The sequence below is a fragment of the Brachyhypopomus gauderio genome, unplaced genomic scaffold (genome assembly GCF_052324685.1).
Source record: "Brachyhypopomus gauderio isolate BG-103 unplaced genomic scaffold, BGAUD_0.2 sc119, whole genome shotgun sequence".
Taxonomy (NCBI): domain Eukaryota; kingdom Metazoa; phylum Chordata; class Actinopteri; order Gymnotiformes; family Hypopomidae; genus Brachyhypopomus; species Brachyhypopomus gauderio.
Genome location: NW_027506940.1, coordinates 331,806 through 356,906, shown reverse-complemented (window position 1 = coordinate 356,906; position 25,101 = coordinate 331,806). Strand labels below are relative to the sequence as shown.

The 25,101-nt window shown below is 43.1% G+C and overlaps 37 non-coding genes across 37 annotated transcripts; all 37 read left to right on the top strand.

The window, feature by feature from the left end:
• Positions 1 to 332: 332 nt before the first annotated feature.
• Positions 333 to 405, top strand: trnav-uac (transfer RNA valine (anticodon UAC)). Its single transcript has one exon. It is a non-coding gene; the product is annotated as a tRNA-Val (tRNA).
• A 439-nt stretch (positions 406 to 844) lies between these two features.
• On the top strand, positions 845 to 917 carry trnav-cac (transfer RNA valine (anticodon CAC)). Its single transcript has one exon. It is a non-coding gene; the product is annotated as a tRNA-Val (tRNA).
• Positions 918 to 1,354: 437 nt separating this feature from the next.
• On the top strand, positions 1,355 to 1,427 carry trnav-uac (transfer RNA valine (anticodon UAC)). The gene has a single exon. It is a non-coding gene; the product is annotated as a tRNA-Val (tRNA).
• Positions 1,428 to 1,866: 439 nt separating this feature from the next.
• Positions 1,867 to 1,939, top strand: trnav-uac (transfer RNA valine (anticodon UAC)). The gene has a single exon. It is a non-coding gene; the product is annotated as a tRNA-Val (tRNA).
• Positions 1,940 to 2,886: 947 nt separating this feature from the next.
• trnav-uac (transfer RNA valine (anticodon UAC)) lies at positions 2,887 to 2,959 on the top strand. Its single transcript has one exon. It is a non-coding gene; the product is annotated as a tRNA-Val (tRNA).
• A 439-nt stretch (positions 2,960 to 3,398) lies between these two features.
• trnav-cac (transfer RNA valine (anticodon CAC)) lies at positions 3,399 to 3,471 on the top strand. The gene has a single exon. It is a non-coding gene; the product is annotated as a tRNA-Val (tRNA).
• Positions 3,472 to 3,908: 437 nt separating this feature from the next.
• Positions 3,909 to 3,981, top strand: trnav-uac (transfer RNA valine (anticodon UAC)). The gene has a single exon. It is a non-coding gene; the product is annotated as a tRNA-Val (tRNA).
• Positions 3,982 to 4,420: 439 nt separating this feature from the next.
• Positions 4,421 to 4,493, top strand: trnav-cac (transfer RNA valine (anticodon CAC)). The gene has a single exon. It is a non-coding gene; the product is annotated as a tRNA-Val (tRNA).
• A 437-nt stretch (positions 4,494 to 4,930) lies between these two features.
• On the top strand, positions 4,931 to 5,003 carry trnav-uac (transfer RNA valine (anticodon UAC)). Its single transcript has one exon. It is a non-coding gene; the product is annotated as a tRNA-Val (tRNA).
• A 439-nt stretch (positions 5,004 to 5,442) lies between these two features.
• trnav-uac (transfer RNA valine (anticodon UAC)) lies at positions 5,443 to 5,515 on the top strand. The gene has a single exon. It is a non-coding gene; the product is annotated as a tRNA-Val (tRNA).
• Positions 5,516 to 5,952: 437 nt separating this feature from the next.
• Positions 5,953 to 6,025, top strand: trnav-cac (transfer RNA valine (anticodon CAC)). Its single transcript has one exon. It is a non-coding gene; the product is annotated as a tRNA-Val (tRNA).
• A 437-nt stretch (positions 6,026 to 6,462) lies between these two features.
• trnav-uac (transfer RNA valine (anticodon UAC)) lies at positions 6,463 to 6,535 on the top strand. Its single transcript has one exon. It is a non-coding gene; the product is annotated as a tRNA-Val (tRNA).
• Positions 6,536 to 6,972: 437 nt separating this feature from the next.
• Positions 6,973 to 7,045, top strand: trnav-aac (transfer RNA valine (anticodon AAC)). Its single transcript has one exon. It is a non-coding gene; the product is annotated as a tRNA-Val (tRNA).
• A 439-nt stretch (positions 7,046 to 7,484) lies between these two features.
• Positions 7,485 to 7,557, top strand: trnav-cac (transfer RNA valine (anticodon CAC)). The gene has a single exon. It is a non-coding gene; the product is annotated as a tRNA-Val (tRNA).
• Positions 7,558 to 7,994: 437 nt separating this feature from the next.
• On the top strand, positions 7,995 to 8,067 carry trnav-uac (transfer RNA valine (anticodon UAC)). Its single transcript has one exon. It is a non-coding gene; the product is annotated as a tRNA-Val (tRNA).
• Positions 8,068 to 8,506: 439 nt separating this feature from the next.
• On the top strand, positions 8,507 to 8,579 carry trnav-uac (transfer RNA valine (anticodon UAC)). Its single transcript has one exon. It is a non-coding gene; the product is annotated as a tRNA-Val (tRNA).
• A 2,321-nt stretch (positions 8,580 to 10,900) lies between these two features.
• trnav-cac (transfer RNA valine (anticodon CAC)) lies at positions 10,901 to 10,973 on the top strand. The gene has a single exon. It is a non-coding gene; the product is annotated as a tRNA-Val (tRNA).
• A 439-nt stretch (positions 10,974 to 11,412) lies between these two features.
• On the top strand, positions 11,413 to 11,485 carry trnav-uac (transfer RNA valine (anticodon UAC)). The gene has a single exon. It is a non-coding gene; the product is annotated as a tRNA-Val (tRNA).
• A 437-nt stretch (positions 11,486 to 11,922) lies between these two features.
• Positions 11,923 to 11,995, top strand: trnav-uac (transfer RNA valine (anticodon UAC)). Its single transcript has one exon. It is a non-coding gene; the product is annotated as a tRNA-Val (tRNA).
• Positions 11,996 to 12,432: 437 nt separating this feature from the next.
• On the top strand, positions 12,433 to 12,505 carry trnav-aac (transfer RNA valine (anticodon AAC)). Its single transcript has one exon. It is a non-coding gene; the product is annotated as a tRNA-Val (tRNA).
• Positions 12,506 to 14,316: 1,811 nt separating this feature from the next.
• Positions 14,317 to 14,389, top strand: trnav-cac (transfer RNA valine (anticodon CAC)). Its single transcript has one exon. It is a non-coding gene; the product is annotated as a tRNA-Val (tRNA).
• Positions 14,390 to 14,828: 439 nt separating this feature from the next.
• Positions 14,829 to 14,901, top strand: trnav-uac (transfer RNA valine (anticodon UAC)). Its single transcript has one exon. It is a non-coding gene; the product is annotated as a tRNA-Val (tRNA).
• A 437-nt stretch (positions 14,902 to 15,338) lies between these two features.
• trnav-uac (transfer RNA valine (anticodon UAC)) lies at positions 15,339 to 15,411 on the top strand. The gene has a single exon. It is a non-coding gene; the product is annotated as a tRNA-Val (tRNA).
• A 437-nt stretch (positions 15,412 to 15,848) lies between these two features.
• Positions 15,849 to 15,921, top strand: trnav-aac (transfer RNA valine (anticodon AAC)). The gene has a single exon. It is a non-coding gene; the product is annotated as a tRNA-Val (tRNA).
• A 439-nt stretch (positions 15,922 to 16,360) lies between these two features.
• trnav-cac (transfer RNA valine (anticodon CAC)) lies at positions 16,361 to 16,433 on the top strand. The gene has a single exon. It is a non-coding gene; the product is annotated as a tRNA-Val (tRNA).
• Positions 16,434 to 16,870: 437 nt separating this feature from the next.
• Positions 16,871 to 16,943, top strand: trnav-uac (transfer RNA valine (anticodon UAC)). Its single transcript has one exon. It is a non-coding gene; the product is annotated as a tRNA-Val (tRNA).
• A 439-nt stretch (positions 16,944 to 17,382) lies between these two features.
• trnav-uac (transfer RNA valine (anticodon UAC)) lies at positions 17,383 to 17,455 on the top strand. The gene has a single exon. It is a non-coding gene; the product is annotated as a tRNA-Val (tRNA).
• A 439-nt stretch (positions 17,456 to 17,894) lies between these two features.
• On the top strand, positions 17,895 to 17,967 carry trnav-uac (transfer RNA valine (anticodon UAC)). The gene has a single exon. It is a non-coding gene; the product is annotated as a tRNA-Val (tRNA).
• A 949-nt stretch (positions 17,968 to 18,916) lies between these two features.
• On the top strand, positions 18,917 to 18,989 carry trnav-cac (transfer RNA valine (anticodon CAC)). Its single transcript has one exon. It is a non-coding gene; the product is annotated as a tRNA-Val (tRNA).
• A 439-nt stretch (positions 18,990 to 19,428) lies between these two features.
• Positions 19,429 to 19,501, top strand: trnav-uac (transfer RNA valine (anticodon UAC)). The gene has a single exon. It is a non-coding gene; the product is annotated as a tRNA-Val (tRNA).
• Positions 19,502 to 19,938: 437 nt separating this feature from the next.
• Positions 19,939 to 20,011, top strand: trnav-uac (transfer RNA valine (anticodon UAC)). The gene has a single exon. It is a non-coding gene; the product is annotated as a tRNA-Val (tRNA).
• A 437-nt stretch (positions 20,012 to 20,448) lies between these two features.
• Positions 20,449 to 20,521, top strand: trnav-aac (transfer RNA valine (anticodon AAC)). The gene has a single exon. It is a non-coding gene; the product is annotated as a tRNA-Val (tRNA).
• Positions 20,522 to 20,960: 439 nt separating this feature from the next.
• trnav-cac (transfer RNA valine (anticodon CAC)) lies at positions 20,961 to 21,033 on the top strand. The gene has a single exon. It is a non-coding gene; the product is annotated as a tRNA-Val (tRNA).
• A 437-nt stretch (positions 21,034 to 21,470) lies between these two features.
• On the top strand, positions 21,471 to 21,543 carry trnav-uac (transfer RNA valine (anticodon UAC)). Its single transcript has one exon. It is a non-coding gene; the product is annotated as a tRNA-Val (tRNA).
• A 439-nt stretch (positions 21,544 to 21,982) lies between these two features.
• trnav-uac (transfer RNA valine (anticodon UAC)) lies at positions 21,983 to 22,055 on the top strand. Its single transcript has one exon. It is a non-coding gene; the product is annotated as a tRNA-Val (tRNA).
• A 439-nt stretch (positions 22,056 to 22,494) lies between these two features.
• Positions 22,495 to 22,567, top strand: trnav-uac (transfer RNA valine (anticodon UAC)). Its single transcript has one exon. It is a non-coding gene; the product is annotated as a tRNA-Val (tRNA).
• Positions 22,568 to 24,886: 2,319 nt separating this feature from the next.
• Positions 24,887 to 24,959, top strand: trnav-cac (transfer RNA valine (anticodon CAC)). Its single transcript has one exon. It is a non-coding gene; the product is annotated as a tRNA-Val (tRNA).
• The last annotated feature ends 142 nt before the right edge of the window (positions 24,960 to 25,101 follow it).

Here is a 25,101-nt window from a genome sequence, read left to right as displayed (position 1 = left end):
TCTCATGTGATCGATACAGGAATGTTATAAATCGCCATGTACCTTGATAGCAGTACTAATGCAGCCAGTTCAATCAAAATGAAACTCAGTGGAAACTTACCTAGTGCTTTGTCATGTTGTCTCCCAACGTAGAAAACTCATGCTACTCGGTTGATTTGTAGACGTTTGTGTTATAAAGGGATCGAATGATGTCAACATTTGGTGTTTGGATGTGAATGTTTTGTCTTAAAGCAGAGTAGACCTACTGCTTAGGCATTGTTGACATGATGACTTCCATGCTCTGATTGTATGAGGAAACGCCCACGAGAGATGTGCCCATTCCGACAAGCAAGGTTTCTGTAGTGTAGTGGTCATCACGTTCGCCTTACACGCGAAAGGTCCCTGGTTCGATACCAGGCAGAAACATGCTTCTTGATAGAATGACAAACACACCACTGCTGTTTAGTGGTTTGTTGCCAGTGTAAAGGCAATCAGGGAGCTCTTCCCTTTAGATCCTCAAAGTGAGCTGTCAATCTCATGTGATCGATACAGGAATGTTCTAAATCGCCATGTACCTTGATAGCAGTACTAATGCAGCCGGTTCAATCAAAATTAAACTCAGTGGAAACTTACCTAGTGCTTTGTCATGTTGTCTCCCAACATAGAAAACTCATGCTACTCGGTTGATTTGTAGACGTTTGTGTTATAAAGGTATCGACTGATGTCAACATTTGGTGTTTGGATGTGAATGTTTTGTCTTAAAGCAGAGTAGACCTACTGCTTAGCCATTGTTGACATGATGACTTCCATGCTCTGATAGAATGAGGAAACGCCCACGAGAGATGTGCCCATTCAGACAAGCAAGGTTTCTGTAGTGTAGTGGTCATCACGTTCGCCTCACATGCGAAAGGTCCCTGGTTCAATACCAGGCAGAAACATGTCTCTTGATAGAATGACAAACACCACTGCTGTTTAGTGATTTGTTGCCAGTGTAAAGGCTATCGGGGAGCGCTTGCCTTTAGATCCTCAAAGTGAGCTGTCAGTCTCATGTGATCGATACAGGAATGTTATAAATCGCCATGTACCTTGATAGCAGTACTAATGCAGCCAGTTCAATCAAAATGAAACTCAGTGGAAACTTACCTAGTGCTTTGTCATGTTGTCTCCCAACGTAGAAAACTCATGCTACTCGGTTGATTTGTAGACGTTTGTGTTATAAAGGGATCGAATGATGTCAACATTTGGTGTTTGGATGTGAATGTTTTGTCTTAAAGCAGAGTAGACCTACTGCTTAGGCATTGTTGACATGATGACTTCCATGCTCTGATTGTATGAGGAAACGCCCACGAGAGATGTGCCCATTCCGACAAGCAAGGTTTCTGTAGTGTAGTGGTCATCACGTTCGCCTTACACGCGAAAGGTCCCTGGTTCGATACCAGGCAGAAACATGCTTCTTGATAGAATGACAAACACACCACTGCTGTTTAGTGGTTTGTTGCCAGTGTAAAGGCAATCAGGGAGCTCTTCCCTTTAGATCCTCAAAGTGAGCTGTCAGTCTCATGTGATCGATACAGGAATGTTCTAAATCGCCATGTACCTTGATAGCAGTACTAATGCAGCCAGTTCAATCAAAATGAAACTCAGTGGAAACGTACCTAGTGCTTTGTCATGTTGTCTCCCAACGTAGAAAACTCATGCTACTAGGTTGATTTGTAGACGTTTGTGTTATCAAGGGATCGAATGATGTCAACATTTGGTGTTTGGATGTGAATGTTTTGTCTTAAAGCAGAGTAGACCTACTGCTTAGCCATTGTTGACATGATGACTTCCATGCTCTGATTGTATGAGGAAACGCCCACGAGAGATGTGCCCATTCAGACAAGCAAGGTTTCTGTAGTGTAGTGGTCATCATGTTCGCCTTACACGCGAAAGGTCCCTGGTTCGATACCAGGCAGAGACATGCTTCTTGATAGAATGACAAACACCACTGCTGTTTAGTGGTTTGTTGCCAGTGTAAAGGCTATCAGGGAGCTCTTCCCTTTAGATCCTCAAAGTGAGCTGTCAGTCTCATGTGATCGATACAGGAATGTTCTAAATCGCCATGTACCTTGATAGCAGTACTAATGCAGCCAGTTCAATCAAAATGAAACTCAGTGGAAACTTACCTAGTGCTTTGTCATGTTGTCTCCCAACGTAGAAAACTCATGCTACTCGGTTGATTTGTAGACGTTTGTGTTATAAAGGGATCGAATGATGTCAACATTTGGTGTTTGGATGTGAATGTTTTGTCTTAAAGCAGAGTAGACCTACTGCTTAGGCATTGTTGACATGATGACTTCCATGCTCTGATTGTATGAGGAAACGCCCACGAGAGATGTGCCCATTCAGAAAAGCAAGGTTTCTGTAGTGTAGTGGTCATCACGTTCGCCTCACATGCGAAAGGTCCCTGGTTCAATACCAAGCAGAAACATGCTTCTTGATAGAATGACAAACACCACTGCTGTTTAGTGATTTGTTGCCAGTGTAAAGGCTATCGGGGAGCGCTTGCATTTAGATCCTCAAAGTGAGCTGTCAGTCTCATGTGATCGATACAGGAATGTTCTAAATCGCCATGTACCTTGATAGCAGTACTAATGCAGCCAGTTCAATCAAAATGAAACTCAGTGGAAACGTACCTAGTGCTTTGTCATGTTGTCTCCCAACGTAGAAAACTCATGCTACTCGGTTGATTTGTAGACGTTTGTGTTATCAAGGGATCGAATGATGTCAACATTTGGTGTTTGGATGTGAATGTTTTGTCTTAAAGCAGAGTAGACCTACTGCTTAGCCATTGTTGACATGATGACTTCCATGCTCTGATTGTATGAGGAAACGCCCACGAGAGATGTGCCCATTCAGACAAGCAAGGTTTCTGTAGTGTAGTGGTCATCATGTTCGCCTTACACGCGAAAGGTCCCTGGTTCGATACCAGGCAGAAACATGCTTCTTGATAGAATGACAAACACACCACTGCTGTTTAGTGGTTTGTTGCCAGTGTAAAGGCTATCGGGGAGCTCTTCCCTTTAGATCCTCAAAGTGAGCTGTCAGTCTCATGTGATCGATACAGGAATGTTCTAAATCGCCATGTACCTTGATAGCAGTACTAATGCAGCCGGTTCAATCAAAGTTAAACTCAGTGGAAACTTACCTAGTGCTTTGTCATGTTGTCTCCCAACATAGAAAACTCATGCTACTCGGTTGATTTGTAGACGTTTGTGTTATAAAGGTATCGACTGATGTCAACATTTGGTGTTTGGATGTGAATGTTTTGTCTTAAAGCAGAGTAGACCTACTGCTTAGCCATTGTTGACATGATGACTTCCATGCTCTGATAGAATGAGGAAACGCCCACGAGAGATGTGCCCATTCAGACAAGCAAGGTTTCTGTAGTGTAGTGGTCATCACGTTCGCCTCACATGCGAAAGGTCCCTGGTTCAATACCAGGCAGAAACATGTCTCTTGATAGAATGACAAACACCACTGCTGTTTAGTGATTTGTTGCCAGTGTAAAGGCTATCGGGGAGCGCTTGCCTTTAGATCCTCAAAGTGAGCTGTCAGTCTCATGTGATCGATACAGGAATGTTATAAATCGCCATGTACCTTGATAGCAGTACTAATGCAGCCAGTTCAATCAAAATGAAACTCAGTGGAAACTTACCTAGTGCTTTGTCATGTTGTCTCCCAACGTAGAAAACTCATGCTACTCGGTTGATTTGTAGACGTTTGTGTTATAAAGGGATCGAATGATGTCAACATTTGGTGTTTGGATGTGAATGTTTTGTCTTAAAGCAGAGTAGACCTACTGCTTAGGCATTGTTGACATGATGACTTCCATGCTCTGATTGTATGAGGAAACGCCCACGAGAGATGTGCCCATTCCGACAAGCAAGGTTTCTGTAGTGTAGTGGTCATCACGTTCGCCTTACACGCGAAAGGTCCCTGGTTCGATACCAGGCAGAAACATGCTTCTTGATAGAATGACAAACACACCACTGCTGTTTAGTGGTTTGTTGCCAGTGTAAAGGCAATCAGGGAGCTCTTCCCTTTAGATCCTCAAAGTGAGCTGTCAATCTCATGTGATCGATACAGGAATGTTCTAAATCGCCATGTACCTTGATAGCAGTACTAATGCAGCCGGTTCAATCAAAATTAAACTCAGTGGAAACTTACCTAGTGCTTTGTCATGTTGTCTCCCAACATAGAAAACTCATGCTACTCGGTTGATTTGTAGACGTTTGTGTTATAAAGGTATCGACTGATGTCAACATTTGGTGTTTGGATGTGAATGTTTTGTCTTAAAGCAGAGTAGACCTACTGCTTAGCCATTGTTGACATGATGACTTCCATGCTCTGATAGAATGAGGAAACGCCCACGAGAGATGTGCCCATTCAGACAAGCAAGGTTTCTGTAGTGTAGTGGTCATCACGTTCGCCTCACATGCGAAAGGTCCCTGGTTCAATACCAGGCAGAAACATGTCTCTTGATAGAATGACAAACACCACTGCTGTTTAGTGATTTGTTGCCAGTGTAAAGGCTATCGGGGAGCGCTTGCCTTTAGATCCTCAAAGTGAGCTGTCAGTCTCATGTGATCGATACAGGAATGTTATAAATCGCCATGTACCTTGATAGCAGTACTAATGCAGCCAGTTCAATCAAAATGAAACTCAGTGGAAACTTACCTAGTGCTTTGTCATGTTGTCTCCCAACGTAGAAAACTCATGCTACTCGGTTGATTTGTAGACGTTTGTGTTATAAAGGGATCGAATGATGTCAACATTTGGTGTTTGGATGTGAATGTTTTGTCTTAAAGCAGAGTAGACCTACTGCTTAGGCATTGTTGACATGATGACTTCCATGCTCTGATTGTATGAGGAAACGCCCACGAGAGATGTGCCCATTCCGACAAGCAAGGTTTCTGTAGTGTAGTGGTCATCACGTTCGCCTTACACGCGAAAGGTCCCTGGTTCGATACCAGGCAGAAACATGCTTCTTGATAGAATGACAAACACACCACTGCTGTTTAGTGGTTTGTTGCCAGTGTAAAGGCAATCAGGGAGCTCTTCCCTTTAGATCCTCAAAGTGAGCTGTCAGTCTCATGTGATCGATACAGGAATGTTCTAAATCGCCATGTACCTTGATAGCAGTACTAATGCAGCCAGTTCAATCAAAATGAAACTCAGTGGAAACGTACCTAGTGCTTTGTCATGTTGTCTCCCAACGTAGAAAACTCATGCTACTAGGTTGATTTGTAGACGTTTGTGTTATCAAGGGATCGAATGATGTCAACATTTGGTGTTTGGATGTGAATGTTTTGTCTTAAAGCAGAGTAGACCTACTGCTTAGCCATTGTTGACATGATGACTTCCATGCTCTGATTGTATGAGGAAACGCCCACGAGAGATGTGCCCATTCAGACAAGCAAGGTTTCTGTAGTGTAGTGGTCATCATGTTCGCCTTACACGCGAAAGGTCCCTGGTTCGATACCAGGCAGAGACATGCTTCTTGATAGAATGACAAACACCACTGCTGTTTAGTGGTTTGTTGCCAGTGTAAAGGCTATCAGGGAGCTCTTCCCTTTAGATCCTCAAAGTGAGCTGTCAGTCTCATGTGATCGATACAGGAATGTTCTAAATCGCCATGTACCTTGATAGCAGTACTAAGGCAGCCAGTTCAATCAAAATGAAACTCAGTGGATACTTACCTAGTGCTTTGTCATGTTGTCTCCCAACGTAGAAAACTCATGCTACTCGGTTGATTTGTAGACGTTTGTGTTATAAAGGGATCGAATGATGTCAACATTTGGTGTTTGGATGTGAATGTTTTGTCTTAAAGCAGAGTAGACCTACTGCTTAGGCATTGTTGACACGATGACTTCCATGCTCTGATTGTATGAGGAAACGCCCACGAGAGATGTGCCCATTCAGACAAGCAAGGTTTCTGTAGTGTAGTGGTCATCACGTTCGCCTCACATGCGAAAGGTCCCTGGTTCGATACCTGGCAGAAACATGCTTCTTGATAGAATGACAAACACCACTGCTGTTTAGTGGTTTGTTGCCAGTGTAAAGGCTATCAGGGAGCTCTTCCCTTTAGAACCTCAAAGTGAGCTGTCAGTCTCATGTGATCGATACAGGAATGTTCTAAATCGCCATGTACCTTGATAGCAGTACTAATGCAGCCGGTTCAATCAAAATGAAACTCAGTGGAAACTTACCTAGTGCTTTGTCATGTTGTCTCCCAACATAGAAAACTCATGCTACTCGGTTGATTTGTAGACGTTTGTGTTATAAAGGTATCGAATGATGTCAACATTTGGTGTTTGGATGTGAATGTTTTGTCTTAAAGCAGAGTAGACCTACTGCTTAGCGATTGTTGACATGATGACTTCCATGCTCTGATTGTATGAGGAAACGCCCACGAGAGATGTGGCCATTCAGGCAAGCAAGGTTTCTGTAGTGTAGTGGTCATCACGTTCGCCTTACACGCGAAAGGTCCCTGGTTCGATACCAGGCAGAAACATGCTTCTTGATAGAATGACAAACACCACTGCTGTTTAGTGATTTGTTGCCAGTGTAAAGGCTATCGGGGAGCTCTTCCCTTTAGATCCTCAAAGTGAGCTGTCAGTCTCATGTGATCGATACAGGAATGTTCTAAATCGCCATGAACCTTCATAGCAGTACTAATGCAATCAGTTCAAACAAAATGAAACTCAGTGGAAACGTACGTAGTGCTTTGTCATGTTGTCTCCCAACGTAGAAAACTCATGCTACTCGGTTGATTTGTAGACGTTTGTGTTATAAAGGGATCGAATGATGTCAACATTTGGTGTTTGGATGTGAATGTTTTGTCTTAAAGCAGAGTAGACCTACTGCTTAGCCATTGTTGACATGATGACTTTCATGCTCTGATTGTATGAGGAAATGCCCACAAGAGATGTGCCCATTCAGACAAGCAAGGTTTCTGTAGTGTAGTGGTCATCACGTTTGCCTAACACGTGAAAGGTCCCTGGTTCGATACCAGGCAGAAATATGCTTCTTGATAGAATTACAAACACACCACTGCTGTTTAGTGGTTTGTTGCCAGTGTAAAGGCTATCGGGGAGCTCTTCCCTTTAGATCCTCAAAGTGAGCTGTCAGTCTCATGTGATCGATACAGGAATGTTCTAAATCGCCATGTACCTTGATAGCAGTACTAATGCAATCAGTTCAAACTAAATGAAACTCAGTGGAAACGTACGTAGTGCTTTGTCATGTTGTCTCCCAACGTAGAAAACTCATGCTACTCGGTTGATTTGTAGACGTTTGTGTTATAAAGGGATCGAATGATGTCAACATTTGGTGTTTGGATGTGAATGTTTTGTCTTAAAGCAGAGTAGACCTACTGCTTAGCCATTGTTGACATGATGACTTCCATGCTCTGATTGTATGAGGAAACGCCCACGAGAGATGTGGCCATTCAGACAAGCAAGGTTTCTGTAGTGTAGTGGTCATCACGTTCGCCTCACACGCGAAAGGTCCCTGGTTCGATACCAGGCAGAAACATGTTTCTTGATAGAATGACAAACACCACTGCTGTTTAGTGATTTGTTGCCAGTGTAAAGGCTATTGGGGAGCGCTTGCCTTTAGATCCTCAAAGTGAGCTGTCAGTCTCATGTGATCGATACAGGAATGTTCTAAATCGCCATGTACCTTGATAGCAGTACTAATGCAGCCAGTTCAATCAAAATGAAACTCAGTGGAAACTTACCTAGTGCTTTGTCATGTTGTCTCCCAACGTAGAAAACTCATGCTACTCGGTTGATTTGTAGACGTTTGTGTTATAAAGGGATCGAATGATGTCAACATTTGGTGTTTGGATGTGAATGTTTTGTCTTAAAGCAGAGTAGACCTACTGCTTAGCCATTGTTGACATGATGACTTCCATGCTCTGATTGTATGAGGAAACGCCCACGAGAGATGTGCCCATTCAGACAAGCAAGGTTTCTGTAGTGTAGTGGTCATCATGTTCGCCTTACACGCGAAGGGTCCCTGGTTCGATACCAGGCAGAAACATGCTTCTTGATAGAATGACAAACACACCACTGCTGTTTAGTGGTTTGTTGCCAGTGTAAAGGCTATCGGGGAGCTCTTCCCTTTAGATCCTCAAAGTGAGCTGTCAGTCTCATGTGATCGATACAGGAATGTTCTAAATCGCCATGTACCTTGATAGCAGTACTAATGCAGCCGGTTCAATCAAAATTAAACTCAGTGGAAACTTACCTAGTGCTTTGTCATGTTGTCTCCCAACATAGAAAACTCATGCTACTCGGTTGATTTGTAGACGTTTGTGTTATAAAGGTATCGACTGATGTCAACATTTGGTGTTTGGATGTGAATGTTTTGTCTTAAAGCAGAGTAGACCTACTGCTTAGCCATTGTTGACATGATGACTTCCATGCTCTGATAGAATGAGGAAACGCCCACGAGAGATGTGCCCATTCAGACAAGCAAGGTTTCTGTAGTGTAGTGGTCATCACGTTCGCCTTACACGCGAAAGGTCCCTGGTTCGATACCAGGCAGAAACATGCTTCTTGATAGAATGACAAACACCACTGCTGTTTAGTGATTTGTTGCCAGTGTAAAGGCTATCGGGGAGCGCTTGCCTTTAGATCCTCAAAGTGAGCTGTCAGTCTCATGTGATCGATACAGGAATGTTCTAAATCGCCATGTACCTTGATAGCAGTACTAATGCAGCCGGTTCAATCAAAGTGAAACTCAGTGGAAACTTACCTAGTGCTTTGTCATGTTGTCTCCCAACATAGAAAATTCATGCTACTCGGTTGATTTGTAGACGTTTGTGTTATAAAGGTATCGAATGATGTCAACATTTGGTGTTTGGATGTGAATGTTTTGTCTTAAAGCAGAGTAGACCTACTGCTTAGCCATTGTTGACATGATGACTTCCATGCTCTGATAGAATGAGGAAACGCCCACGAGAGATGTGCCCATTGAGACAAGCAAGGTTTCTGTAGTGTAGTGGTCATCACGTTCGCCTCACACGCGAAAGGTCCCTGGTTCCATACCAGGCAGACACATGCTTCTTGATAGAATGACAAACACACCACTGCTGTTTAGTCGTTTGTTGCCAGTGTAAAGGCTATCGGGGAGCTCTTCCCTTTAGAACCTCAAAGTGAGCTGTCAGTCTCATGTGATCGATACAGGAATGTTTTAAATCGCCATGTACCTTGATAGCAGTACTAATGCAGCCGGTTCTATCAAAATGAAACTCAGTGGAAACTTACCTAGTGCTTTGTCATGTTGTCTCCCAACGTAGAAAACTCATGCTACTCGGTTGATTTGTAGACGTTTGTGTTATAAAGGGATCGAATGATGTCAACATTTGGTGTTTGGATGTGAATGTTTTGTCTTAAAGCAGAGTAGACCTACTGCTTAGGCATTGTTGACATGATGACTTCCATGCTCTGATTGTATGAGGAAACGCCCACGAGAGATGTGCCCATTCAGACAAGCAAGGTTTCTGTAGTGTAGTGGTCATCACGTTCACCTCACATGCCAAAGGTCCCTGGTTCGATACCAGGCAGAAACATGCTTCTTGATAGAATGACAAACACCACTGCTGTTTCGTGATTTGTTGCCAGTGTAAAGGCTATCAGGGAGCGCTTGCCTTTAGATCCTCAAAGTGAGCTGTCAGTCTCATGTGATCGATACAGGAATGTTCTAAATCGCCATGTACCTTGATAGCAGTACTAATGTAGCCAGTTCAATCAACATGAAACTCAGTGGAAACGTACCTAGTGCTTTGTCATGTTGTCTCTCAACATAGAAAACTCATGCTACTCGGTTGATTTGTAGACGTTTGTGTTATAAAGGTATCGAATGATGTCAACATTTGGTGTTTGGATGTGAATGTTTTGTCTTAAAGCAGAGTAGACCTACTGCTTAGCCATTGTTGACATGATGACTTCCATGCTCTGATTGTATGAGGAAACGCCCACGAGAGATGTGCCCATTCAGACAAACAAGGTTTTTGTAGTGTAGTGGTCTCATGTGATCGATACAGGAATGTTCTAAATCGCCATGTACCTTGATAGCAGTACTAATGTAGCCAGTTCAATCAAAATGAAACTCAGTGGAAACGTACCTAGTGCTTTGTCATGTTGTCTCCCAACATAGAAAACTCATGCTACTCGGTTGATTTGTAGACGTTTGTGTTATAAAGGTATCGAATGATGTCAACATTTGGTGTTTGGATGTGAATGTTTTGTCTTAAAGCAGAGTAGACCTACTGCTTAGCCATTGTTGACATGATGACTTCCATGCTCTGATTGTATGAGGAAACGCCCACGAGAGATGTGCCCATTGAGACAAGCAAGGTTTCTGTAGTGTAATGGTCATCACGTTCGCCTCACACGCAAAAGGTCCCTGGTTCGATACCAGGCAGAAACATGCTTCTTGATAGAATGACAAACACACCACTGCTGTTTAGTCGTTTGTTGCCAGTGTAAAGGCTATCGGGGAGCTCTTCCCTTTAGAACCTCAAAGTGAGCTGTCAGTCTCATGTGATCGATACAGGAATGTTTTAAATCGCCATGTACCTTGATAGCAGTACTAATGCAGCCGGTTCTATCAAAATGAAACTCAGTGGAAACTTACCTAGTGCTTTGTCATGTTGTCTCCCAACGTAGAAAACTCATGCTACTCGGTTGATTTGTAGACGTTTGTGTTATAAAGGGATCGAATGATGTCAACATTTGGTGTTTGGATGTGAATGTTTTGTCTTAAAGCAGAGTAGACCTACTGCTTAGGCATTGTTGACATGATGACTTCCACGCTCTGATTGTATGAGGAAACGCCCACGAGAGATGTGCCCATTCAGACAAGCAAGGTTTCTGTAGTGTAGTGGTCATCACGTTCGCCTCACACGCGAAAGGTCCCTGGTTCGATACCAGGCAGAAACATGCTTCTTGATAGAATGACAAACACACCACTGCTGTTTAGTGGTTTGTTGCCAGTGTAAAGGCTATCAGGGAGCTCTTCCCTTTAGAACCTCAAAGTGAGCTGTCAGTCTCATGTGATCGATACAGGAATGTTCTAAATCGCCATGTACCTTGATAGCAGTACTAATGCAGCCGGTTCAATCAAAATGAAACTCAGTGGAAACTTACCTAGTGCTTTGTCATGTTGTCTCCCAACATAGAAAACTCATGCTACTCGGTTGATTTGTAGACGTTTGTGTTATAAAGGTATCGAATGATGTCAACATTTGGTGTTTGGATGTGAATGTTTTGTCTTAAAGCAGAGTAGACCTACTGCTTAGCCATTGTTGACATGATGACTTCCATGCTCTGATTGTATGAGGAAACGCCCACGAGAGATGTGCCCATTCAGACAAACAAGGTTTCTGTAGTGTAGTGGTCATCACGTTCGCCTTACACGCGAAAGGTCACTGGTTCGATACCAGGCAGAAACTTGCTTCTTGATAGAATGACAAACACCACTGCTGTTTAGTGATTTGTTGCCAGTGTAAAGGCTATCGGGGAGCGCTTGCCTTTAGAACCTCAAAGTGAGCTGTCAGTCTCATGTGATCGATACAGGAATGTTCTAAATCGCCATGTACCTTGATAGCAGTACTAATGCAGCCGGTTCAATCAAAATGAAACTCAGTGGAAACTTACCTAGTGCTTTGTCATGTTGTCTCCCAACATAGAAAACTCATGCTACTCGGTTGATTTGTAGACGTTTGTGTTATAAAGGTATCGAATGATGTCAACATTTGGTGTTTGGATGTGAATGTTTTGTCTTAAAGCAGAGTAGACCTACTGCTTAGCGATTGTTGACATGATGACTTCCATGCTCTGATTGTATGAGGAAACGCCCACGAGAGATGTGGCCATTCAGGCAAGCAAGGTTTCTGTAGTGTAGTGGTCATCACGTTCGCCTTACACGCGAAAGGTCCCTGGTTCGATACCAGGCAGAAACATGCTTCTTGATAGAATGACAAACACCACTGCTGTTTAGTGATTTGTTGCCAGTGTAAAGGCTATCGGGGAGCTCTTCCCTTTAGATCCTCAAAGTGAGCTCTCAGTCTCATGTGATCGATACAGGAATGTTCTAAATCGCCATGAACCTTCATAGCAGTACTAATGCAATCAGTTCAAACAAAATGAAACTCAGTGGAAACGTACGTAGTGCTTTGTCATGTTGTCTCCCAACGTAGAAAACTCATGCTACTCGGTTGATTTGTAGACGTTTGTGTTATAAAGGGATCGAATGATGTCAACATTTGGTGTTTGGATGTGAATGTTTTGTCTTAAAGCAGAGTAGACCTACTGCTTAGCCATTGTTGACATGATGACTTTCATGCTCTGATTGTATGAGGAAATGCCCACAAGAGATGTGCCCATTCAGACAAGCAAGGTTTCTGTAGTGTAGTGGTCATCACGTTTGCCTAACACGTGAAAGGTCCCTGGTTCGATACCAGGCAGAAATATGCTTCTTGATAGAATTACAAACACACCACTGCTGTTTAGTGGTTTGTTGCCAGTGTAAAGGCTATCGGGGAGCTCTTCCCTTTAGATCCTCAAAGTGAGCTGTCAGTCTCATGTGATCGATACAGGAATGTTCTAAATCGCCATGTACCTTGATAGCAGTACTAATGCAATCAGTTCAAACTAAATGAAACTCAGTGGAAACGTACGTAGTGCTTTGTCATGTTGTCTCCCAACGTAGAAAACTCATGCTACTCGGTTGATTTGTAGACGTTTGTGTTATAAAGGGATCGAATGATGTCAACATTTGGTGTTTGGATGTGAATGTTTTGTCTTAAAGCAGAGTAGACCTACTGCTTAGGCATTGTTGACATGATGACTTCCATGCTCTGATTGTATGAGGAAACGCCCACGAGAGATGTGCCCATTCAGACAAGCAAGGTTTCTGTAGTGTAGTGGTCATCACGTTCACCTCACATGCCAAAGGTCCCTGGTTCGATACCAGGCAGAAACATGCTTCTTGATAGAATGACAAACACCACTGCTGTTTCGTGATTTGTTGCCAGTGTAAAGGCTATCAGGGAGCGCTTGCCTTTAGATCCTCAAAGTGAGCTGTCAGTCTCATGTGATCGATACAGGAATGTTCTAAATCGCCATGTACCTTGATAGCAGTACTAATGTAGCCAGTTCAATCAACATGAAACTCAGTGGAAACGTACCTAGTGCTTTGTCATGTTGTCTCTCAACATAGAAAACTCATGCTACTCGGTTGATTTGTAGACGTTTGTGTTATAAAGGTATCGAATGATGTCAACATTTGGTGTTTGGATGTGAATGTTTTGTCTTAAAGCAGAGTAGACCTACTGCTTAGCCATTGTTGACATGATGACTTCCATGCTCTGATTGTATGAGGAAACGCCCACGAGAGATGTGCCCATTCAGACAAACAAGGTTTTTGTAGTGTAGTGGTCTCATGTGATCGATACAGGAATGTTCTAAATCGCCATGTACCTTGATAGCAGTACTAATGTAGCCAGTTCAATCAAAATGAAACTCAGTGGAAACGTACCTAGTGCTTTGTCATGTTGTCTCCCAACATAGAAAACTCATGCTACTCGGTTGATTTGTAGACGTTTGTGTTATAAAGGTATCGAATGATGTCAACATTTGGTGTTTGGATGTGAATGTTTTGTCTTAAAGCAGAGTAGACCTACTGCTTAGCCATTGTTGACATGATGACTTCCATGCTCTGATTGTATGAGGAAACGCCCACGAGAGATGTGCCCATTGAGACAAGCAAGGTTTCTGTAGTGTAATGGTCATCACGTTCGCCTCACACGCAAAAGGTCCCTGGTTCGATACCAGGCAGAAACATGCTTCTTGATAGAATGACAAACACACCACTGCTGTTTAGTCGTTTGTTGCCAGTGTAAAGGCTATCGGGGAGCTCTTCCCTTTAGAACCTCAAAGTGAGCTGTCAGTCTCATGTGATCGATACAGGAATGTTTTAAATCGCCATGTACCTTGATAGCAGTACTAATGCAGCCGGTTCTATCAAAATGAAACTCAGTGGAAACTTACCTAGTGCTTTGTCATGTTGTCTCCCAACGTAGAAAACTCATGCTACTCGGTTGATTTGTAGACGTTTGTGTTATAAAGGGATCGAATGATGTCAACATTTGGTGTTTGGATGTGAATGTTTTGTCTTAAAGCAGAGTAGACCTACTGCTTAGGCATTGTTGACATGATGACTTCCACGCTCTGATTGTATGAGGAAACGCCCACGAGAGATGTGCCCATTCAGACAAGCAAGGTTTCTGTAGTGTAGTGGTCATCACGTTCGCCTCACACGCGAAAGGTCCCTGGTTCGATACCAGGCAGAAACATGCTTCTTGATAGAATGACAAACACACCACTGCTGTTTAGTGGTTTGTTGCCAGTGTAAAGGCTATCAGGGAGCTCTTCCCTTTAGAACCTCAAAGTGAGCTGTCAGTCTCATGTGATCGATACAGGAATGTTCTAAATCGCCATGTACCTTGATAGCAGTACTAATGCAGCCGGTTCAATCAAAATGAAACTCAGTGGAAACTTACCTAGTGCTTTGTCATGTTGTCTCCCAACATAGAAAACTCATGCTACTCGGTTGATTTGTAGACGTTTGTGTTATAAAGGTATCGAATGATGTCAACATTTGGTGTTTGGATGTGAATGTTTTGTCTTAAAGCAGAGTAGACCTACTGCTTAGCCATTGTTGACATGATGACTTCCATGCTCTGATTGTATGAGGAAACGCCCACGAGAGATGTGCCCATTCAGACAAACAAGGTTTCTGTAGTGTAGTGGTCATCACGTTCGCCTTACACGCGAAAGGTCCCTGGTTCGATACCAGGCAGAAACTTGCTTCTTGATAGAATGACAAACACCACTGCTGTTTAGTGATTTGTTGCCAGTGTAAAGGCTATCGGGGAGCGCTTGCCTTTAGAACCTCAAAGTGAGCTGTCAGTCTCATGTGATCGATACAGGAATGTTCTAAATCGCCATGTACCTTGATAGCAGTACTAATGCAGCCGGTTCAATCAAAATGAAACTCAGTGGAAACTTACCTAGTGCTTTGTCATGTTGTCTCCCAACATAGAAAACTCATGCTACTCGGTTGATTTGTAGACGTTTGTGTTATAAAGGTATCGAATGATGTCAACATTTGGTGTTTGGATGTGAATGTTTTGTCTTAAAGCAGAGTAGACCTACTGCTTAGCGATTGTTGACATGATGACTTCCATGCTCTGATTGTATGAGGAAACGCCCACGAGAGATGTGGCCATTCAGGCAAGCAAGGTTTCTGTAGTGTAGTGGTCATCACGTTCGCCTTACACGCGAAAGGTCCCTGGTTCGATACCAGGCAGAAACATGCTTCTTGATAGAATGACAAACACCACTGCTGTTTAGTGATTTGTTGCCAGTGTAAAGGCTATCGGGGAGCTCTTCCCTTTAGATCCTCAAAGTGAGCTCTCAGTCTCATGTGATCGATACAGGAATGTTCTAAATCGCCATGAACCTTCATAGCAGTACTAATGCAATCAGTTCAAACAAAATGAAACTCAGTGGAAACGTACGTAGTGCTTTGTCATGTTGTCTCCCAACGTAGAAAACTCATGCTACTCGGTTGATTTGTAGACGTTTGTGTTATAAAGGGATCGAATGATGTCAACATTTGGTGTTTGGATGTGAATGTTTTGTCTTAAAGCAGAGTAGACCTACTGCTTAGCCATTGTTGACATGATGACTTTCATGCTCTGATTGTATGAGGAAATGCCCACAAGAGATGTGCCCATTCAGACAAGCAAGGTTTCTGTAGTGTAGTGGTCATCACGTTTGCCTAACACGTGAAAGGTCCCTGGTTCGATACCAGGCAGAAATATGCTTCTTGATAGAATTACAAACACACCACTGCTGTTTAGTGGTTTGTTGCCAGTGTAAAGGCTATCGGGGAGCTCTTCCCTTTAGATCCTCAAAGTGAGCTGTCAGTCTCATGTGATCGATACAGGAATGTTCTAAATCGCCATGTACCTTGATAGCAGTACTAATGCAATCAGTTCAAACTAAATGAAACTCAGTGGAAACGTACGTAGTGCTTTGTCATGTTGTCTCCCAACGTAGAAAACTCATGCTACTCGGTTGATTTGTAGACGTTTGTGTTATAAAGGGATCGAATGATGTCAACATTTGGTGTTTGGATGTGAATGTTTTGTCTTAAAGCAGAGTAGACCTACTGCTTAGCCATTGTTGACATGATGACTTCCATGCTCTGATTGTATGAGGAAACGCCCACGAGAGATGTGGCCATTCAGACAAGCAAGGTTTCTGTAGTGTAGTGGTCATCACGTTCGCCTCACACGCGAAAGGTCCCTGGTTCGATACCAGGCAGAAACATGTTTCTTGATAGAATGACAAACACCACTGCTGTTTAGTGATTTGTTGCCAGTGTAAAGGCTATTGGGGAGCGCTTGCCTTTAGATCCTCAAAGTGAGCTGTCAGTCTCATGTGATCGATACAGGAATGTTCTAAATCGCCATGTACCTTGATAGCAGTACTAATGCAGCCAGTTCAATCAAAATGAAACTCAGTGGAAACTTACCTAGTGCTTTGTCATGTTGTCTCCCAACGTAGAAAACTCATGCTACTCGGTTGATTTGTAGACGTTTGTGTTATAAAGGGATCGAATGATGTCAACATTTGGTGTTTGGATGTGAATGTTTTGTCTTAAAGCAGAGTAGACCTACTGCTTAGGCATTGTTGACATGATGACTTCCATGCTCTGATTGTATGAGGAAACGCCCACGAGAGATGTGCCCATTCCGACAAGCAAGGTTTCTGTAGTGTAGTGGTCATCACGTTCGCCTTACACGCGAAAGGTCCCTGGTTCGATACCAGGCAGAAACATGCTTCTTGATAGAATGACAAACACACCACTGCTGTTTAGTGGTTTGTTGCCAGTGTAAAGGCAATCAGGGAGCTCTTCCCTTTAGATCCTCAAAGTGAGCTGTCAGTCTCATGTGATCGATACAGGAATGTTCTAAATCGCCATGTACCTTGATAGCAGTACTAATGCAGCCAGTTCAATCAAAATGAAACTCAGTGGAAACGTACCTAGTGCTTTGTCATGTTGTCTCCCAACGTAGAAAACTCATGCTACTAGGTTGATTTGTAGACGTTTGTGTTATCAAGGGATCGAATGATGTCAACATTTGGTGTTTGGATGTGAATGTTTTGTCTTAAAGCAGAGTAGACCTACTGCTTAGCCATTGTTGACATGATGACTTCCATGCTCTGATTGTATGAGGAAACGCCCACGAGAGATGTGCCCATTCAGACAAGCAAGGTTTCTGTAGTGTAGTGGTCATCATGTTCGCCTTACACGCGAAAGGTCCCTGGTTCGATACCAGGCAGCAACATGCTTCTTGATAGAATGACAAACACACCACTGCTGTTTAGTGGTTTGTTGCCAGTGTAAAGGCTATCGGGGAGCTCTTCCCTTTAGATCCTCAAAGTGAGCTGTCAGTCTCATGTGATCGATACAGGAATGTTCTAAATCGCCATGTACCTTGATAGCAGTACTAATGCAGCCGGTTCAATCAAAATTAAACTCAGTGGAAACTTACCTAGTGCTTTGTCATGTTGTCTCCCAACATAGAAAACTCATGCTACTCGGTTGATTTGTAGACGTTTGTGTTATAAAGGTATCGACTGATGTCAACATTTGGTGTTTGGATGTGAATGTTTTGTCTTAAAGCAGAGTAGACCTACTGCTTAGCCATTGTTGACATGATGACTTCCATGCTCTGATAGAATGAGGAAACGCCCACGAGAGATGTGCCCATTCAGACAAGCAAGGTTTCTGTAGTGTAGTGGTCATCACGTTCGCCTTACACGCGAAAGGTCCCTGGTTCGATACCAGGCAGAAACATGCTTCTTGATAGAATGACAAACACCACTGCTGTTTAGTGATTTGTTGCCAGTGTAAAGGCTATCGGGGAGCGCTTGCCTTTAGATCCTCAAAGTGAGCTGTCAGTCTCATGTGATCGATACAGGAATGTTCTAAATCGCCATGTACCTTGATAGCAGTACTAATGCAGCCGGTTCAATCAAAGTGAAACTCAGTGGAAACTTACCTAGTGCTTTGTCATGTTGTCTCCCAACATAGAAAATTCATGCTACTCGGTTGATTTGTAGACGTTTGTGTTATAAAGGTATCGAATGATGTCAACATTTGGTGTTTGGATGTGAATGTTTTGTCTTAAAGCAGAGTAGACCTACTGCTTAGCCATTGTTGACATGATGACTTCCATGCTCTGATTGTATGAGGAAACGCCCACGAGAGATGTGCCCATTGAGACAAGCAAGGTTTCTGTAGTGTAATGGTCATCACGTTCGCCTCACACGCAAAAGGTCCCTGGTTCGATACCAGGCAGAAACATGCTTCTTGATAGAATGACAAACACACCACTGCTGTTTAGTCGTTTGTTGCCAGTGTAAAGGCTATCGGGGAGCTCTTCCCTTTAGAACCTCAAAGTGAGCTGTCAGTCTCATGTGATCGATACAGGAATGTTTTAAATCGCCATGTACCTTGATAGCAGTACTAATGCAGCCGGTTCTATCAAAATGAAACTCAGTGGAAACTTACCTAGTGCTTTGTCATGTTGTCTCCCAACGTAGAAAACTCATGCTACTCGGTTGATTTGTAGACGTTTGTGTTATAAAGGGATCGAATGATGTCAACATTTGGTGTTTGGATGTGAATGTTTTGTCTTAAAGCAGAGTAGACCTACTGCTTAGGCATTGTTGACATGATGACTTCCACGCTCTGATTGTATGAGGAAACGCCCACGAGAGATGTGCCCATTCAGACAAGCAAGGTTTCTGTAGTGTAGTGGTCATCACGTTCGCCTCACACGCGAAAGGTCCCTGGTTCGATACCAGGCAGAAACATGCTTCTTGATAGAATGACAAACACACCACTGCTGTTTAGTGGTTTGTTGCCAGTGTAAAGGCTATCAGGGAGCTCTTCCCTTTAGAACCTCAAAGTGAGCTGTCAGTCTCATGTGATCGATACAGGAATGTTCTAAATCGCCATGTACCTTGATAGCAGTACTAATGCAGCCGGTTCAATCAAAATGAAACTCAGTGGAAACTTACCTAGTGCTTTGTCATGTTGTCTCCCAACATAGAAAACTCATGCTACTCGGTTGATTTGTAGACGTTTGTGTTATAAAGGTATCGAATGATGTCAACATTTGGTGTTTGGATGTGAATGTTTTGTCTTAAAGCAGAGTAGACCTACTGCTTAGCCATTGTTGACATGATGACTTCCATGCTCTGATTGTATGAGGAAACGCCCACGAGAGATGTGCCCATTCAGACAAACAAGGTTTCTGTAGTGTAGTGGTCATCACGTTCGCCTTACACGCGAAAGGTCCCTGGTTCGATACCAGGCAGAAACTTGCTTCTTGATAGAATGACAAACACCACTGCTGTTTAGTGATTTGTTGCCAGTGTAAAGGCTATCGGGGAGCGCTTGCCTTTAGAACCTCAAAGTGAGCTGTCAGTCTCATGTGATCGATACAGGAATGTTCTAAATCGCCATGTACCTTGATAGCAGTACTAATGCAGCCGGTTCAATCAAAATGAAACTCAGTGGAAACTTACCTAGTGCTTTGTCATGTTGTCTCCCAACATAGAAAACTCATGCTACTCGGTTGATTTGTAGACGTTTGTGTTATAAAGGTATCGAATGATGTCAACATTTGGTGTTTGGATGTGAATGTTTTGTCTTAAAGCAGAGTAGACCTACTGCTTAGCGATTGTTGACATGATGACTTCCATGCTCTGATTGTATGAGGAAACGCCCACGAGAGATGTGGCCATTCAGGCAAGCAAGGTTTCTGTAGTGTAGTGGTCATCACGTTCGCCTTACACGCGAAAGGTCCCTGGTTCGATACCAGGCAGAAACATGCTTCTTGATAGAATGACAAACACCACTGCTGTTTAGTGATTTGTTGCCAGTGTAAAGGCTATCGGGGAGCTCTTCCCTTTAGATCCTCAAAGTGAGCTCTCAGTCTCATGTGATCGATACAGGAATGTTCTAAATCGCCATGAACCTTCATAGCAGTACTAATGCAATCAGTTCAAACAAAATGAAACTCAGTGGAAACGTACGTAGTGCTTTGTCATGTTGTCTCCCAACGTAGAAAACTCATGCTACTCGGTTGATTTGTAGACGTTTGTGTTATAAAGGGATCGAATGATGTCAACATTTGGTGTTTGGATGTGAATGTTTTGTCTTAAAGCAGAGTAGACCTACTGCTTAGCCATTGTTGACATGATGACTTTCATGCTCTGATTGTATGAGGAAATGCCCACAAGAGATGTGCCCATTCAGACAAGCAAGGTTTCTGTAGTGTAGTGGTCATCACGTTTGCCTAACACGTGAAAGGTCCCTGGTTCGATACCAGGCAGAAATATGCTTCTTGATAGAATTACAAACACACCACTGCTGTTTAGTGGTTTGTTGCCAGTGTAAAGGCTATCGGGGAGCTCTTCCCTTTAGATCCTCAAAGTGAGCTGTCAGTCTCATGTGATCGATACAGGAATGTTCTAAATCGCCATGTACCTTGATAGCAGTACTAATGCAATCAGTTCAAACTAAATGAAACTCAGTGGAAACGTACGTAGTGCTTTGTCATGTTGTCTCCCAACGTAGAAAACTCATGCTACTCGGTTGATTTGTAGACGTTTGTGTTATAAAGGGATCGAATGATGTCAACATTTGGTGTTTGGATGTGAATGTTTTGTCTTAAAGCAGAGTAGACCTACTGCTTAGCCATTGTTGACATGATGACTTCCATGCTCTGATTGTATGAGGAAACGCCCACGAGAGATGTGGCCATTCAGACAAGCAAGGTTTCTGTAGTGTAGTGGTCATCACGTTCGCCTCACACGCGAAAGGTCCCTGGTTCGATACCAGGCAGAAACATGTTTCTTGATAGAATGACAAACACCACTGCTGTTTAGTGATTTGTTGCCAGTGTAAAGGCTATTGGGGAGCGCTTGCCTTTAGATCCTCAAAGTGAGCTGTCAGTCTCATGTGATCGATACAGGAATGTTCTAAATCGCCATGTACCTTGATAGCAGTACTAATGCAGCCAGTTCAATCAAAATGAAACTCAGTGGAAACTTACCTAGTGCTTTGTCATGTTGTCTCCCAACGTAGAAAACTCATGCTACTCGGTTGATTTGTAGACGTTTGTGTTATAAAGGGATCGAATGATGTCAACATTTGGTGTTTGGATGTGAATGTTTTGTCTTAAAGCAGAGTAGACCTACTGCTTAGGCATTGTTGACATGATGACTTCCATGCTCTGATTGTATGAGGAAACGCCCACGAGAGATGTGCCCATTCCGACAAGCAAGGTTTCTGTAGTGTAGTGGTCATCACGTTCGCCTTACACGCGAAAGGTCCCTGGTTCGATACCAGGCAGAAACATGCTTCTTGATAGAATGACAAACACACCACTGCTGTTTAGTGGTTTGTTGCCAGTGTAAAGGCAATCAGGGAGCTCTTCCCTTTAGATCCTCAAAGTGAGCTGTCAGTCTCATGTGATCGATACAGGAATGTTCTAAATCGCCATGTACCTTGATAGCAGTACTAATGCAGCCAGTTCAATCAAAATGAAACTCAGTGGAAACGTACCTAGTGCTTTGTCATGTTGTCTCCCAACGTAGAAAACTCATGCTACTAGGTTGATTTGTAGACGTTTGTGTTATCAAGGGATCGAATGATGTCAACATTTGGTGTTTGGATGTGAATGTTTTGTCTTAAAGCAGAGTAGACCTACTGCTTAGCCATTGTTGACATGATGACTTCCATGCTCTGATTGTATGAGGAAACGCCCACGAGAGATGTGCCCATTCAGACAAGCAAGGTTTCTGTAGTGTAGTGGTCATCATGTTCGCCTTACACGCGAAAGGTCCCTGGTTCGATACCAGGCAGCAACATGCTTCTTGATAGAATGACAAACACACCACTGCTGTTTAGTGGTTTGTTGCCAGTGTAAAGGCTATCGGGGAGCTCTTCCCTTTAGATCCTCAAAGTGAGCTGTCAGTCTCATGTGATCGATACAGGAATGTTCTAAATCGCCATGTACCTTGATAGCAGTACTAATGCAGCCGGTTCAATCAAAATTAAACTCAGTGGAAACTTACCTAGTGCTTTGTCATGTTGTCTCCCAACATAGAAAACTCATGCTACTCGGTTGATTTGTAGACGTTTGTGTTATAAAGGTATCGACTGATGTCAACATTTGGTGTTTGGATGTGAATGTTTTGTCTTAAAGCAGAGTAGACCTACTGCTTAGCCATTGTTGACATGATGACTTCCATGCTCTGATAGAATGAGGAAACGCCCACGAGAGATGTGCCCATTCAGACAAGCAAGGTTTCTGTAGTGTAGTGGTCATCACGTTCGCCTTACACGCGAAAGGTCCCTGGTTCGATACCAGGCAGAAACATGCTTCTTGATAGAATGACAAACACCACTGCTGTTTAGTGATTTGTTGCCAGTGTAAAGGCTATCGGGGAGCGCTTGCCTTTAGATCCTCAAAGTGAGCTGTCAGTCTCATGTGATCGATACAGGAATGTTCTAAATCGCCATGTACCTTGATAGCAGTACTAATGCAGCCGGTTCAATCAAAGTGAAACTCAGTGGAAACTTACCTAGTGCTTTGTCATGTTGTCTCCCAACATAGAAAATTCATGCTACTCGGTTGATTTGTAGACGTTTGTGTTATAAAGGTATCGAATGATGTCAACATTTGGTGTTTGGATGTGAATGTTTTGTCTTAAAGCAGAGTAGACCTACTGCTTAGCCATTGTTGACATGATGACTTCCATGCTCTGATAGAATGAGGAAACGCCCACGAGAGATGTGCCCATTGAGACAAGCAAGGTTTCTGTAGTGTAGTGGTCATCACGTTCGCCTCACACGCAAAAGGTCCCTGGTTCGATACCAGGCAGAAACATGCTTCTTGATAGAATGACAAACACCACTGCTGTTTCGTGATTTGTTGCCAGTGTAAAGGCTATCGGGGAGCGCTTGCCTTTAGATCCTCAAAGTGAGCTGTCAGTCTCATGTGATCGATACAGGAATGTTCTAAATCGCCATGTACCTTGATAGCAGTACTAATGCAGCCGGTTCAATCAAAATGAAACTCAGTGGAAACTTACCTAGTGCTTTGTCATGTTGTCTCCCAACATAGAAAATTCATGCTACTCGGTTGATTTGTAGACGTTTGTGTTATAAAGGTATCGAATGATGTCAACATTTGGTGTTTGGATGTGAATGTTTTGTCTTAAAGCAGAGTAGACCTACTGCTTAGCCATTGTTGACATGATGACTTCCATGCTCTGATAGAATGAGGAAACGCCCAGGAGAGATGTGCCCATTGAGACAAGCAAGGTTTCTGTAGTGTAGTGGTCATCACGTTCGCCTCACACGCGAAAGGTCCCTGGTTCGATACCAGGCAGACACATGCTTCTTGATAGAATGACAAACACACCACTGCTGTTTAGTCGTTTGTTGCCAGTGTAAAGGCTATCGGGGAGCTCTTCCCTTTAGAACCTCAAAGTGAGCTGTCAGTCTCATGTGATCGATACAGGAATGTTTTAAATCGCCATGTACCTTGATAGCAGTACTAATGCAGCCGGTTCTATCAAAATGAAACTCAGTGGAAACTTACCTAGTGCTTTGTCATGTTGTCTCCCAACGTAGAAAACTCATGCTACTCGGTTGATTTGTAGACGTTTGTGTTATAAAGGGATCGAATGATGTCAACATTTGGTGTTTGGATGTGAATGTTTTGTCTTAAAGCAGAGTAGACCTACTGCTTAGGCATTGTTGACATGATGACTTCCATGCTCTGATTGTATGAGGAAACGCCCACGAGAGATGTGCCCATTCAGACAAGCAAGGTTTCTGTAGTGTAGTGGTCATCACGTTCACCTCACATGCCAAAGGTCCCTGGTTCGATACCAGGCAGAAACATGCTTCTTGATAGAATGACAAACACCACTGCTGTTTCGTGATTTGTTGCCAGTGTAAAGGCTATCGGGGAGCGCTTGCCTTTAGATCCTCAAAGTGAGCTGTCAGTCTCATGTGATCGATACAGGAATGTTCTAAATCGCCATGTACCTTGATAGCAGTACTAATGTAGCCAGTTCAATCAACATGAAACTCAGTGGAAACGTACCTAGTGCTTTGTCATGTTGTCTCTCAACATAGAAAACTCATGCTACTCGGTTGATTTGTAGACGTTTGTGTTATAAAGGTATCGAATGATGTCAACATTTGGTGTTTGGATGTGAATGTTTTGTCTTAAAGCAGAGTAGACCTACTGCTTAGCCATTGTTGACATGATGACTTCCATGCTCTGATTGTATGAGGAAACGCCCACGAGAGATGTGCCCATTCAGACAAACAAGGTTTTTGTAGTGTAGTGGTCTCATGTGATCGATACAGGAATGTTCTAAATCGCCATGTACCTTGATAGCAGTACTAATGTAGCCAGTTCAATCAAAATGAAACTCAGTGGAAACGTACCTAGTGCTTTGTCATGTTGTCTCCCAACATAGAAAACTCATGCTACTCGGTTGATTTGTAGACGTTTGTGTTATAAAGGTATCGAATGATGTCAACATTTGGTGTTTGGATGTGAATGTTTTGTCTTAAAGCAGAGTAGACCTACTGCTTAGCCATTGTTGACATGATGACTTCCATGCTCTGATTGTATGAGGAAACGCCCACGAGAGAAGTGCCCATTCAGACAAGCAAGGTTTCTGTAGTGTAGTGGTCATCACGTTCGCCTCACACGTGAAAGGTCCCTGGTTCGATACCAGGCAGAAACATGCTTCTTGATAGAATGACAAACACCACTGCTGTTTAGTGATTTGTTGCCAGTGTAAAGGCTATCGGGGAGCGCTTGCCTTTAGATCCTCAAAGTGAGCTGTCAGTCTCATGTGATCGATACAGGAATGTTCTAAATCGCCA